A 12,813-nucleotide genomic window follows, 5' to 3' on the forward strand; every position below is an offset into this window, starting at 1 on the left:
TGGTGCGTACCTACCGTGTGCAAGGTGCTGGGGATACCATGCTAGCCGACATAGACGCAGTCCCTGTCCCTGCCGGTGGGAGAGACAGTTACAACCGAATAGAGACATAAAGACAACTGAACAAGATTCTAGTTGCTACTACAAAGGTAAATACACAGCTTACTACAAGTGCGTATAAAAGAAAGCTTAGCCTACGTGGGGGCTCAGGGAAGACTACCAGAAGAAGCAACATGTATATAAAGATTAGAGAAAGGAGAAGGTAGGTGGTGGAAGGAGAATATTATGAGAAAAAGGAATGTTTCTGGCCATGAATGGTGGGGCTTTGGGCAAGACCCTTGAACTTAGGCTCTGTATCTATTTCTGTCTCTGCACGGTGGGGACAGTAATAGGGCCTGTGTCATAGACTTCTAGTGAGCAACAAGTTAGACTTTATCTGTCAAGTGCTTAACACAGTATCTAGGACATTAGCTAGTACTTACTAAGTATTTTCTGGTGGCCGTAACAGCCTGGAGCCACACTTTCTGAGTTTGACTCCTGGCTTGGCCACTCAACTAGCTTCCAGACCTTGGACAAGACGTTCGCCTCCTGTCCTTCAGTTCCCCTAGCAGGATAATAGTAAGTCCCTGCCCGTAGGGTTGTTGGAGGATCCCTTGAGTTCTTATGTGAAGCATAACACAATTCTTGGTACATAATACGTGTTACATGAATGTTAGCTTCTATTAGGAATAAAGAAACCTTGCAACAGTCCAATGAGGCATTCAGAATTATTCTACGGCTTTTAGAGAAATTGAGACTCAAGAAAGGTACGTACCCGTCCAGGTGTACTCAGTTACCCACTTCCACAAACGGAAACTCAAGCACACAACTTCCGGTTCTAACCTCACTTCATGAGGCCTCCCCGAGCCCGAGTGAGAATTGCCTTCGTGGCATCTCAAGGAAGAACCCTTGACATAATAATCTGGCCACTGGTAATAATGTCCCTTGGTTCTTCCCAAATCCGTAAAGACGCATTTCCTGATGAATGTCTGAGCTGTGAAGAAATTGGTGGGGATTCTTGTCCCTCTGAGCGACTTGGGTCAGAATATTTTAACTATCGCACTGAGGAAATTATGCTTATTAACAAGGAACTACGTCTCCCATTTGAATCCAAGCAGTTAGACGTGCGGAGGGAAAACGCTTTGACTCACTCTTCAGCTCTTAAAGACAAACGCGAGCTGTTCTACTTACAAAATTCGTTGTCAAGAGAGCCTTGTGGAATAAGAGTCTCCAGGGTCAAATGCGGCTGGGAGATACCACTGCACAGCTGGGAAGCACACTCTCCAGGTCTGTCGGATTCCAAATCCCCGGGCCTGGCCACCACGCCACTCCCACGGGCACGTGCTGCCACCAGGGGTCATTTGCAATTGCTGTTTTGGGAGGCCTGGAAAAGGGGCAAAGAGGTATAGGAGAAGCTGGTGAAAGGCACTAAAAATGCTCAGAAACTTGGAGGTAGTCCGTCTCTAACAGGGAGCTGTGTGGTTTACGTTTTCATAGACCGAACAATTTCAGATCTGGAGGGGAAAAGTCACTAAGGCCAAACAAATCCTTAATATTCAGCCTCATCTTTCTATTCTCTTTTGGCTCAGTTTCCATGGCAACTCATATTTATTGGGCAATTCTGTGTGTATTCGCTGAAGGCAGGTGATTGCTTTTGCTCAGCCCAGGGGCGGGGGAAAAGCAATCTGGAGAGAGGTCATTTAGAAGAAGGTATCTTGTTTTATTTTGCGGGCACTCTCAGGCTAAATTCTTTGAAAATGACCAAATTAATATCTTAAAATTTTGTGGTAGGCATCATCTGAAAGATGAATTAAACCAAAATCATATCTGTTTTAAGAAGAAGAGGAGGAGGAAGAGGAGGACAGAGAGCTGAGAGGGGTGGGGGAGGGGAAGGAGGAAGGGAATAAACACTAGTGTAGTGTGTGGATTTCCTCTAATAACACCAGCTCGATTCTTTTTTTTTTTTTTAAGATTTTATTTATTTATTTGAGAGAAAGAGAGAGAGAAAGCAGGAGCAGGGGGAGAGGCAGGGGGAGAGGCAAGCTCCTGCTGAGCAGAAAGCCCCATGCGAGACTGGACTCCAGAGTCCTGGGATCAGGACTGAACTGAAGGCAGAGGCAGAAGAGAGAGGCTGGATGACTGCACAGGGAAGCCACATACCACCACCACCACCACCACCACCACCACCACCACCACCACCATCACCACCACCACCGCCATCACCACCACCATCACCACCACCACCACCATCACCACCACCATCACCACCACCACCACCACCATCACCACCACCACCGCCATCACCACCGCCACCGCCACCACCACCGCCATCACCACCACCACCGCCATCACCACCACCATCACCACCACCACCACCATCACCACCACCACCACCACCACCACCACCACCACCACCACCATCACCACCACCACCGCCATCACCACCACCACCACCACCACCACCACCACCACCACCACCACCACAGCTGCGGCCGGAAGTCAGTGCCACGGATTTAGAAAGGCAGCCCTCCCACTTCCGGTGCTTCCAAATCTCTGCTTCTCGGCCTGAGGGCTTTCTCCATCCTGAGGGAGGATTTCCCTCTTGAGCAGGACAGCCCTGAAGTACAGGGGATGCAATGCCATTTCCAGAGGTAACCCTCCGTCAGTGAAAGGCCGCCGGCTGTGGATGGAAACTCCATCTTGACCCAAACCCTGGTGGAACACTCCTGAGGGGCATTCTGTGTCGTTCCTCAGATGGACCCAAGTAGGATGAAGCTCAGCTGTCCACAGCAGTAATTCCCTCCCTGACATGCCCCTCCTGGAGCTTCTCTCGCTTCCTGCCTCATTTGCCCCATTTCTTCACTTGCATATCCTGAAGCTAGTTCCCAAATACACAGGTGCTCCCAAGCACTCATGTCAAGGCCTGCTTTTAGGTGAGCTGGACCTAAGGTACTCGGGTAGCCCCTTCTTGGCATCAATGTATCTGGGAAGTAATATTAATAATTAAATTATTAGTAGTATTCATAATTAAAGCAAAAGGAAATAGGTATTTCTGAGGGTTGCCGCAGCCCCAATGCCTCTGTCTGGTTCCATCAGAGAAATAGAATCTCCCCGGGTTTCCACACAGAAGAATTTTAGTGTAGGGAATTAGAAACCTATACAGCCATCGGAAGAGCTGGGGGATCAAAGGTCAGGAAAGCTATGGCTAGCAGTTCCCGGAAGGCACCTGAAGTACTCTGCAAACCTTACGTCTGTCATCTGACCAGACATTGGCTTATAACCACCAGAGAAAGACAGATTCTCTTTTCTTTCACCTTGCAAATTTTGTGGGGGTTGGAAGAGTGTCACCTAGAACTGTAAGAGGAAAGGGATTCCGGAAAACAGGATCCCAGGTCTCTGCCCTGCAATGGGGAGAGGAGTGTAGAAAAGGAGGTGAGAATGCTGAGATTACAGCAGATAACCCAGCACACAGAGGTAGAATGCCCTGGAAGCCTGACCTCGGGCAGTGCTGGGTAAACATTGACCAATTCTTGCTACTCATTGTCTTCTTTCTCAGACTCCATGAGGACCACCACGTGTCCTATCGTTTGATATAATAGAATCATGCAGAGAGGTTCAAGGTCAACCAGTTAAATCAGAGACTTCGTAACAATAAGCCTGTACTAAACTTACAGACCCAGTCGCCTTGACTTGTCAGATGCCCCAAACTAGGCTTTCAGCCAAGTATGTATAAAACATCTTAGCCTTTACAAAAACCTCTTCTGATTCACAATTATATTCACCACCTTACCCCACGACGGCCTCCATGACCACTGATGCCTGAGTCCCGCTCTTCTTCCCAGGTGCTTTATTTGAGTTCAACAACCGGGCTGGGTACACAGTTGTGCGTAGACTTTCAGTCATCTACTAAGAGCTGACTCTTACAAACGTTACTCTGAATGGGCCCCCTGCAAGTGGGTTGAAAAGGCAACTTCCTATATTATGGAAAGACGCAATCCTTGCTATGACTGTTTGAAACCTGACGTTTTCTCGGCTTCATCCCTGTGCCGATGCTACCACGGGTCAGCCCCTCCTGCTTATTCCCTTCCTCTTTCCCCTTGGATTTCTTTACAATGCACTTTCTTTGTTCTCCCCCCATCTCCAGTCACCTGCCTCAGAACTCAGCCTCCGAGGCTAGCAGAACACACAGCAAGGGGGCAGGAGGGTGCCCCCAAGACAACACGGGCCACCTGCTGGAACAATCCAAGGACCTACATGAGGCCAAAGTCCCCTTCCTCATCCCCTGCACACCACCTTAGTGGGAGAAACAGGAGGAGATGGAGGGCCTCTGAGAGCCTGAGCTTTGTATTCCAAGGGGTCCAGGAAATTTCTGGATGGAGTTCTTTACATTACTCAGCTGGGCTAAATTTAAACCAGATTGGACATTTAATTAGTTTGTTTTCTCACTTACTAGCATATAAGCATTCAGGAGAGAAAAACTAATTAGTAATGAACCAAATTAATTTATTGGATTTTTTTCCCTGCACAACCAATTTGGAGCGTGAGTGGCATTTTTCTACTAAAACACTCAAATTTGCATTTCTTTTCAAGGATTTCACAGCACCTCTGAGAGCTAAGACTGCCACTCCATATTCATGGCTTCAGAAATACCAATCACTTGTGATTTTACATCTTGGCAAAATCTCTAAGCTCAACCCTTGTGTATAATTTATATATTGCCCCCACTAGCAAGGCACCTTAGCTGAGATGTCCCATAAGCAATCTGAAACTCAGTGAACACACGGTGGACGCTGTCTTCTCTCCCTAACTTCAGCGCCAGTCTCCGTTTGCCCTTGCTGTCATGAACGAGGCATTTCTACATCCCAGTCTCCCTTGCTCACAGAATCAATGGCACCTCTGTCTCCTCCCTCTCTCATCTGTCCCCAGCTGCTTCTAAGGCCAAATCTAACGCCAGGTGGATCTAGGTTTCACCCCTTATCTCTCCATTTCCTTGTTTACATTATTACTGCAGCTCGAGCTACTGTAAATCAGCATGTGAGCTTCTCCTCAGGACCCCAGCATCTGTGCTCCTCGGTCCGTCTCCAGCGCTCTTGGACGATGCTTCCTGGAGCTGTTATTTCATGATGTCTCTCTCCTGCTTGAGGCTCATCTTTTTCTTGACCTAGACTTGCCTTGAACTTCAGGTCTACATTCCCCGCTGTTTGCTGGCTCTTCTACGAAGATGTTCCCTGAGTCTTCAATCTATTTTTTTTAAACTGAAGTTGCCGTCTTAACTGCTTCCGCCCAAGCCTCCACCCCTGCCTGCTCCCCTCCTCAATCCAGATTTCAACTAATCACACCAAGAGCTGCCTGACTGTCTGTGTGGAGCTCTCAGTCCTCTCTGCCTCTTCCTTCTCTCGCATCCCCAAATTCAACAGACCACGAGATCATGTTGATTCTCTTACCAAATGCCCTGAGTGTATCACAGCCTTAATATTTATACCTCTCCATTCCAGCTCCTGTCATTTCTCTTGTCCTTCAGCTCTCAACTTTCCAATATACTATTCACAATGCCTGCAGAATCATCTCCCTAAATGATATATCTTACCGTGTCACTTGCCCAAAACATTTTGTCCTTCCCATCCAGTGAAGCCCAAGAATTCTTAGCACGACACGGCAGGTGCAGTATTATCTTGTCCTGCCCCTACCCAACAACCTCCTCTTCAAGTGTATTCCCCTCAATGCCCCATGCTCCGTTCTTCCACACTAGGGTTGTCAGACTTAGCAAATAAATACAGAATGCCCACCTAGAGAGCATGTTTGGAAATATTTATGTGAAAATGTTATTTTTTGCTTATCTGAAATTCAAATTTGACTGGGTGTCTTTCACTTATCTCACAACATTGTCCCATACAGCTTTCTCCATATGTGCCCCCATTCACAAACCTGTGTGATCTTGTCCATATGGTTGCTCTCTTCAAGTGGAACTCTTTGTTCTGTTCTCTCACGTATTGATCTCCCGTCCATCCCATTGATCTCTTACCCATAGAAACATCCAACTCCTCTCCATCTTGGGGCATAGACCTCACCTGCAGTGAGGTAAGCTCAAGACCTCCCTCTCCCCTTTCCTAAGGTGCTCTCTATTTATTTTTTTTAAAGATTTATGTATGTATGTATTTAGTTATTTGAGACAAAGAGGGTGTGTGTGCGCACGTGCACACAGGGGAGAGGGGGAAGGGCAGAGGGAGAAGGAGAGAGAATCTTAAGCAGACTCCTTGCTGAGCACAGAGCCTGACTTGGGGCTCGATATCACCACCCTGAGATCACCATAAGGTGCTCTTTATTAAGAGAGAAAGCTTGTGACGTAACTCAAGGGCAACAGGTGGTAGGCAGAAATGCTTGTCTAGCATAATAATGACAAGTTGTTCATTTTCAAAAATAACATAAAAATTTCATAATAAAAGGGATTCATTTCTTTGGGAGGGGGATGGTAGAGAATAAATTCTTCTCTTGACGAGGTTTGCTTATTTAGATACTTAATAGGGAAATAGCAGAAATCCTCTCTTTTTCTCCACCTTGCCTGAGGAGAGGGTAGGAAAGAAGCCAGGAGACCCTGAGACAAAACCCATCCTTTCTTGTGAAAAGACACAGGCATTCTATGGCTAAGGCTGCTGAACTTGTGAGATCCCAGAAGGACCTGAGGAGACTGAAATCTGATCAAGGAGGAGCGGGATCCAGGGACTGGGAGGGGAGAGCAGACCTGAAGGAGAATGCTGTGAGGGGAAGTAGAGAGGAAGATCTTAGGGACTGGAAGACCCTCTGAAGTCCTGGCATGGCCCTTATATGAGGCCAACTTCCTCCCTACCTGTTCTTAGCTTGAACAGTCTGGGGACAATTGCCAAAGTCTCTTCAGCGACAGAATGGGTCCACAATATAGTACACATTCGCTTTCAGGAAAAGTAGGAGAGTGTCCCCCATCTCCTGGTCATGGGCTGGCCAGCCACCTCTTCCAGGTGGGCTGCTGAGCTTACTTGGAGCATTCCCACACAGACAGTGACCCAGCCAGAAAAGGGTTAGTTTGGTCTCAGCTTGAACCTCCCTATAGGCATGTCTTCTCACCTACACTTGCCTACCACATCCCACTCATTTTTCCAGGCCGAGATAAAGGCCACCTTTTCTGAGTCTTCCCTAACCACTACAATCCCTAGTACAAACTAGCAAGGCATTCTTTGTACATGTAAAACTCATCCTCTCTACTAGAGAACAAAATTCATGAGAACATGGACTAAGTCTAGTCCATTCATCCTTTTATCCTGCGCACTTGGCACTATGCTATGCATATAGTGTATGTTGACTATTCATTGGATGAATGAATGAATTTATTCTGATTTTTCTTATAGTTATTTGTGTGTATGTTTTTTCTCCTCCTTGAAAAATACGCTGTCTCCTGTTCTTCTCTCCACTCTCCCTGCACTTAGGACACTTTCGTGTGTGGAGCCATTGTCAGCTTTTGGTAGTATTTAAACAATTGAATTAGGATCTGAAGGTAGTTTACAAAAATGATGGGTTTGATTTTAAACATATAACTGATGTTACAGGAGGTGATAATCTTACCATGAAAAAAATACAAGATGCTGCTGTGCAGGTGTAATGTTCCATGTATTGGAAAAACTTAAAACACTGATATCTGATATCTCCTCTGTGGTTTCTACAAAATGCTATTTCTTCGTTCTCATGAAGGTAGACATCTGCCTAGTCCATGACTGAATGGTCCCAAATTTTGGATTGGTGGGGTTTAAATTAATGAAGTTCCATTGAATTCAAGAGACTTAGGCAATGTGGAATTAATTTTAGTTATCAAAAAAATCTTAAAATTACATCTGTTTGTACAAATTTTACTAATTATAAAAGCTTTAGGAATAGCCAAATACTTCCCAGGCTGTTTACCTCTTCATATCTTTTGTGGTTGGAAAAATTATTTTGGCCCCACGAAATTAAACGGCCCCACTAAGAGCACGGTATGCCTATGTTAAGTTAATGTGTGCGCCATATTGCTTAATCAATATATGTTTTACTCAAAGTCCTTTTCTCCTATTTTCAGATATTTTAACTTAAGAAAGAATAACTAAGCCTGGTAAAGTTGGCTGAAAGGTTGAATTTTAAAGACAAACAAAAAAAACCTGAATCATCTGGTTGCTACAGAGTCTTCTCATTTGTCTTCCTGTTCAGTTGCTTACTTTTTAAAATGTTTCAAAGATTTGTCAACCGTAGTCTTAGTAATCACTTAGTTAGCCATTGGCAGAGTCCAGAACAATACATTTCTGTCTCTTTCCATTTGAAAGGTAGATAATTGCAGCGTACTTTTCTTTCAAGATCTGAGATACTGAAGTTAAGAGACAGATGACAAGGATTTACCAGTAGTATGATCTGTCAGGGTACTTCAACTTCCCGAGCCTCAGGGTTGTCGTCAAGGAAATGGGTATAATAAATTTTCCTGTGCAAGCACATGGTGAACAGCAGTCCTGACAGGTTATTCCCAGTCCCCGACCCAAGCTATTTTTAACACTTCCAGTGATGGCCAGTGTGCAAGCAGTGAAGTCCAACTCCATCTCCAAAAATAACGAACTTATCTCAGCACCATTTAAAAATTTTTAGGCCTTGAAGTATTTTCGCCAGCATTGTAATAATTCTTCTTTAATTTTTCTCATTGGGTACTTTCAAGGAGGGAGAAAGGAAAAAATCTAGGGAGAGAAATGAGGCAGTTTCATAGGGCCAGTCCCTGAGTTGGAATTCTTCACCTCACCATGGCTCATGGCTCCTTCAGACAAGAGCAAAAAGACACGCCTTTCCAGAGGGATCATGAATCCTGAAAAATAGAGAAGCCTTCACTGCATCAGGGCAGTGACTTAACTTCAGCAAAGACTTCCTTGTTTGCCATAACAGTATTTTGAGAACATCATCACATTGTCACTATTATTATTGATCATACTAATAACGACTAACATTAAGTGAGCCCTGACCTGGAGGGTGTTTAAAATATTCCAGGTGCGGAGCTAAGCATTTTGTTTGCATTATCTCATCGAATCCTCTCAGCGCACCCTATTTATTGTTTATTTTCACCATGTTGATGAGGACATTAGGACGGTGAAGCAAACTGCCCAGGGCCTCACCGTAAGTGAGATACCTAGGAGTGAAGCCTAGGGCTGTCTGAACAAAGATCCCTTGATGGTAAACTTTGCATTTGAACAGTTTCCCCATCCCTATGCCATTGAGAGAATGATCAGGAGCACTGGTTGGTTAAGAGTCCAGATATTTCGAAGCTCAGAGTTAGGAAGCAGAGGGGTGGAGGTCCAGTACCCGAGACTAGATTATCTTTAAGGGTGAAACAAACAAAAACCAACCAACCAACCAACCAACACTGTGTACATGATGTTTTTTTAAAGAATTGCTAGTTCTGGTTCATTGAGTAAACAAATGTTTTTAGGTGTTAAAAAAGAATATGCTAGGGGCACCTGGGTGGCGCAGTCATTAAGCATCTGCCTTTGACTCAGGGCGTGATCCCGGCGTTCTGGGATCGAGCCCCGCATCAGCTCCTCCGCTGGAAGCCTGCTTCTTCCTCTCCCACTCCCCCTGCTTGTGTTCCCTCTCTCACTGGCTGTCTATCTCTGTCAAATAAATAAATAAAATCTTTAAAAAATAATAAAAATAATAAAAAAATAAAAAAGAATATGCTAGAAACAAGTTTATCAAAATTAGTTTACACATTGCAGTATTTCAAAAATCGTTTTACAGGGTAAGTCAGATATAGGTCTTCTCACTTATCACTAAAACCGAGCATATGAAAAATCTTTAGCCAGCTTGGATCATAGAGTTTCGGAATATTTTATTATTCTACACACATCTTACAAAAATGATTACACTTGCAGCAGCAAGCAATATTAAGGAGCTCTGTGTTTGTGAAGAATTTTGTTTGTTTGACTTCTTTTAAATAGACCAAAGGAGAAGAAAAAAGAAAACTGCTCTCGAGGTGCCTCTGGTGCACATTTACTTTTGTGTAACTTAAACTTGAGTAAGCAAAGTAAAACACGGAGGAAAGTCTTAAAAACATGTTCAGTTATCATTGTTTTTATAATACAAGTACTGACTGAAATTGTTGGCTAAACATACCTGGAGATCCACATGTTGAAATTTTCAAAAGCAGAAACATTCCTCCTAAATTAGCTCCCCAAAATAATCGCCGATACAGTTTTTGAGGTTATACAGTTTATTTAGTTTCCTAATACAGAATTTCAGATGACTTCAAACACCAATAGCTGAAAGGTCCTGGGGAAGAATTAGTTTACAGAAGCGCCAACTAGATGTTATTATAAGATACACATTCCCAGGACTCGGTAACATTAGCAAACAGGCAAGAATAAAGTATTTGCACGTTATGTTCTGGCATTAACGCTCAGCCGCCAAAGATGATCACATGGGAACAGGTTCCTTTTCAGAAGAATTCTCTGAAGCACAGACGATTCTTTGAAGAAGAACAGATGCCCAGATGTAGCGCCCTATTCATTAACCACGACAAAAAAAAAAAAAAAGCATAAACCAAGATTTTTACACCAAAGAAACCTGGTTATACTTTTTTTTTTGCTCTTCGTAGTCACTATTAAAATAGGTAAATTATCTGGAGACCAAGGGAAATCTGCTAATCCTTCCATGGAATGAGTTCTTCTGTGAGCGCTCACCTTGAGTTCCATGCTTCAAGTCAGCGGCCTAGATTGAAAGTCTAACGATAGTGTCCTTTGGATAACAGAACTTCTTGGGTAAGCCGTGTTTTAAATTCCATGCTGTGAAAAATTATACCCAGGAATATAAGCTCCATGAGGTCACAGATTTTTTTAACCATTTTCTTCACTCATGTAACCTAAGCACCTAAGATACTTGGCACTTAGTAGGTACTTACTAAGTATGTTTGAATAAATGAATGATAGCAATGCCCCAACATGTTTAGGCTCTCATAACACAATATATGCAGAACATGCTAAGATGAACATACTGAAATGCCTCTCGTTGAGGCAGCAGCTTGGTCTTAAAGCCATGGCGCTGAAATACGTCCCGGGCTTCCTTCACAAAAGTTTGCACTAACCAGAGCCTTGTCCAAATAACAAGTTATACGTGACCCAGGGCATTTTACCCCATTCTCTGCATAACTTGCCTACTCCACGGGCAATGATATGAAGTGGAAATGTGAAAGGCCCGCGAAATCCACTTCAGGAAGGAAATCAAAAGTTCCTCCCCGTTTCAGCCCATCACTTAATAGAACATCATTGGGACCAGGTGAGCTCACCTGCCAGCTCACATGTCCGTGACTCTATCATATCATGCCCAGGGCATTCTGGAAGAAAGAAGAGAGCCTTGATTTGTTCTTTTCTCTTAGTCCCTGTTCCTTACTGCTAGAGCTTCCCAAGAAATTCTGTAGAATTTGACTGGGATCCAAGAAATACCTGACCTTTATTTCTCAGGGCCAGTCATCAGTTCAGATGTAACGTCCTTCAGGAGCCTTCCACAATGCCTTCTAAGCTGGTTTAGTCATCTCTTCTGGGATCTCACATACCGTGAACCTCTCCCGGAGCACCAAATTGTATTGAAATGATCGGTGAGTAGCTGCTTCTCCCACTAAACTGTAAGTTTCCTAAGGAGCCAGGTCTTATTCCTGCCTAACATTTGTTGTAGTGGGTGGCACCGTGTCTAGAACAGTACGTATACGGCCAGTGCTTGCTGAATTCCATGCCCCCTGCAACCATCATGTAGAATGACTCTATGGTGAAGACAGAATATTGTTGCTAGAAATGTTCCTCTCCTACATGGAAGCCCCTATTTGAAGAACACAACCTGATATTCTGTGTCATAGAGGATGCCATTTCTGTTTTAAGAAACTTCTCCAGGGGTGCCTGGGTGGCTCAGTCGGTTCAGCATCTGCCTTCAGCTCAGGTCGTGATTCCAGGGTCCTGGGATCAAACCCAGCACCGGGCTCCCTGCTCAGCGGGGAGCCTGCTTCTCCCTCTCCCTCTCCCACTCCCCCTCTCCCTGCTCATGCTCTCTCTTTCAAATAAATAAATAAAATCTAAAAGAAAGAAAGAAAAAGAAAGAAAAGAAAGGAAAAGAAAAGAAAAGAAAAGAAAAGAAAAGAAAAGAAAAGAAAAGAAAGAAAAGAAAAGAAAAGAAAAAAACGAAACTTGTCCAAAATCTCATGATGCACCAGACTTGGTCAGGACCTCGATTCCAGGTTCCAGAAATCCAAATAGAACTAGCTTAAGCCCGATGAAGTATTTATTATACTGGTTCTATGTCTTGTAGAGCCCACAGACAGGAACAGAGTGAGGCTAAACTTTGAGAACTACACATAATGAGCGCTCAGATTTTCAGAAAACTTGAGCCTCATCTCTGTTCTCCTCTACCAGCTTCTTTTGCTTTCCTGGGCCTCGTGGAGCAAAACATGGCCGCAGTAACTTCAAAACACACATTTTTATGTCCCAAGAACCCAGGAAGACTAACTTCTGTTCAGGTTCACAGTCCCCCTAGAAATGACACTAATTACCTCAACTTCATGAAGTGCTCACCTTGGACCAAACAAATGCAGCTCTTGGTGGCATTCAAAAATATGGCCAGGCTATTGTGCAATCTCATAGGTGTCCACCACACTTTCAAATTCATTAGTTTCTAAGAAAAACCTATGATCAAACTGGACTATTTCAAATATATGAATGGTAGTCTCTATAAAATATAAAAATTTTAAAGCAATAATCCGCA

This window comes from Ursus arctos, unplaced genomic scaffold (genome assembly GCF_023065955.2).
Source record: "Ursus arctos isolate Adak ecotype North America unplaced genomic scaffold, UrsArc2.0 scaffold_9, whole genome shotgun sequence".
Classification (NCBI taxonomy): Eukaryota; Metazoa; Chordata; class Mammalia; order Carnivora; family Ursidae; genus Ursus; species Ursus arctos.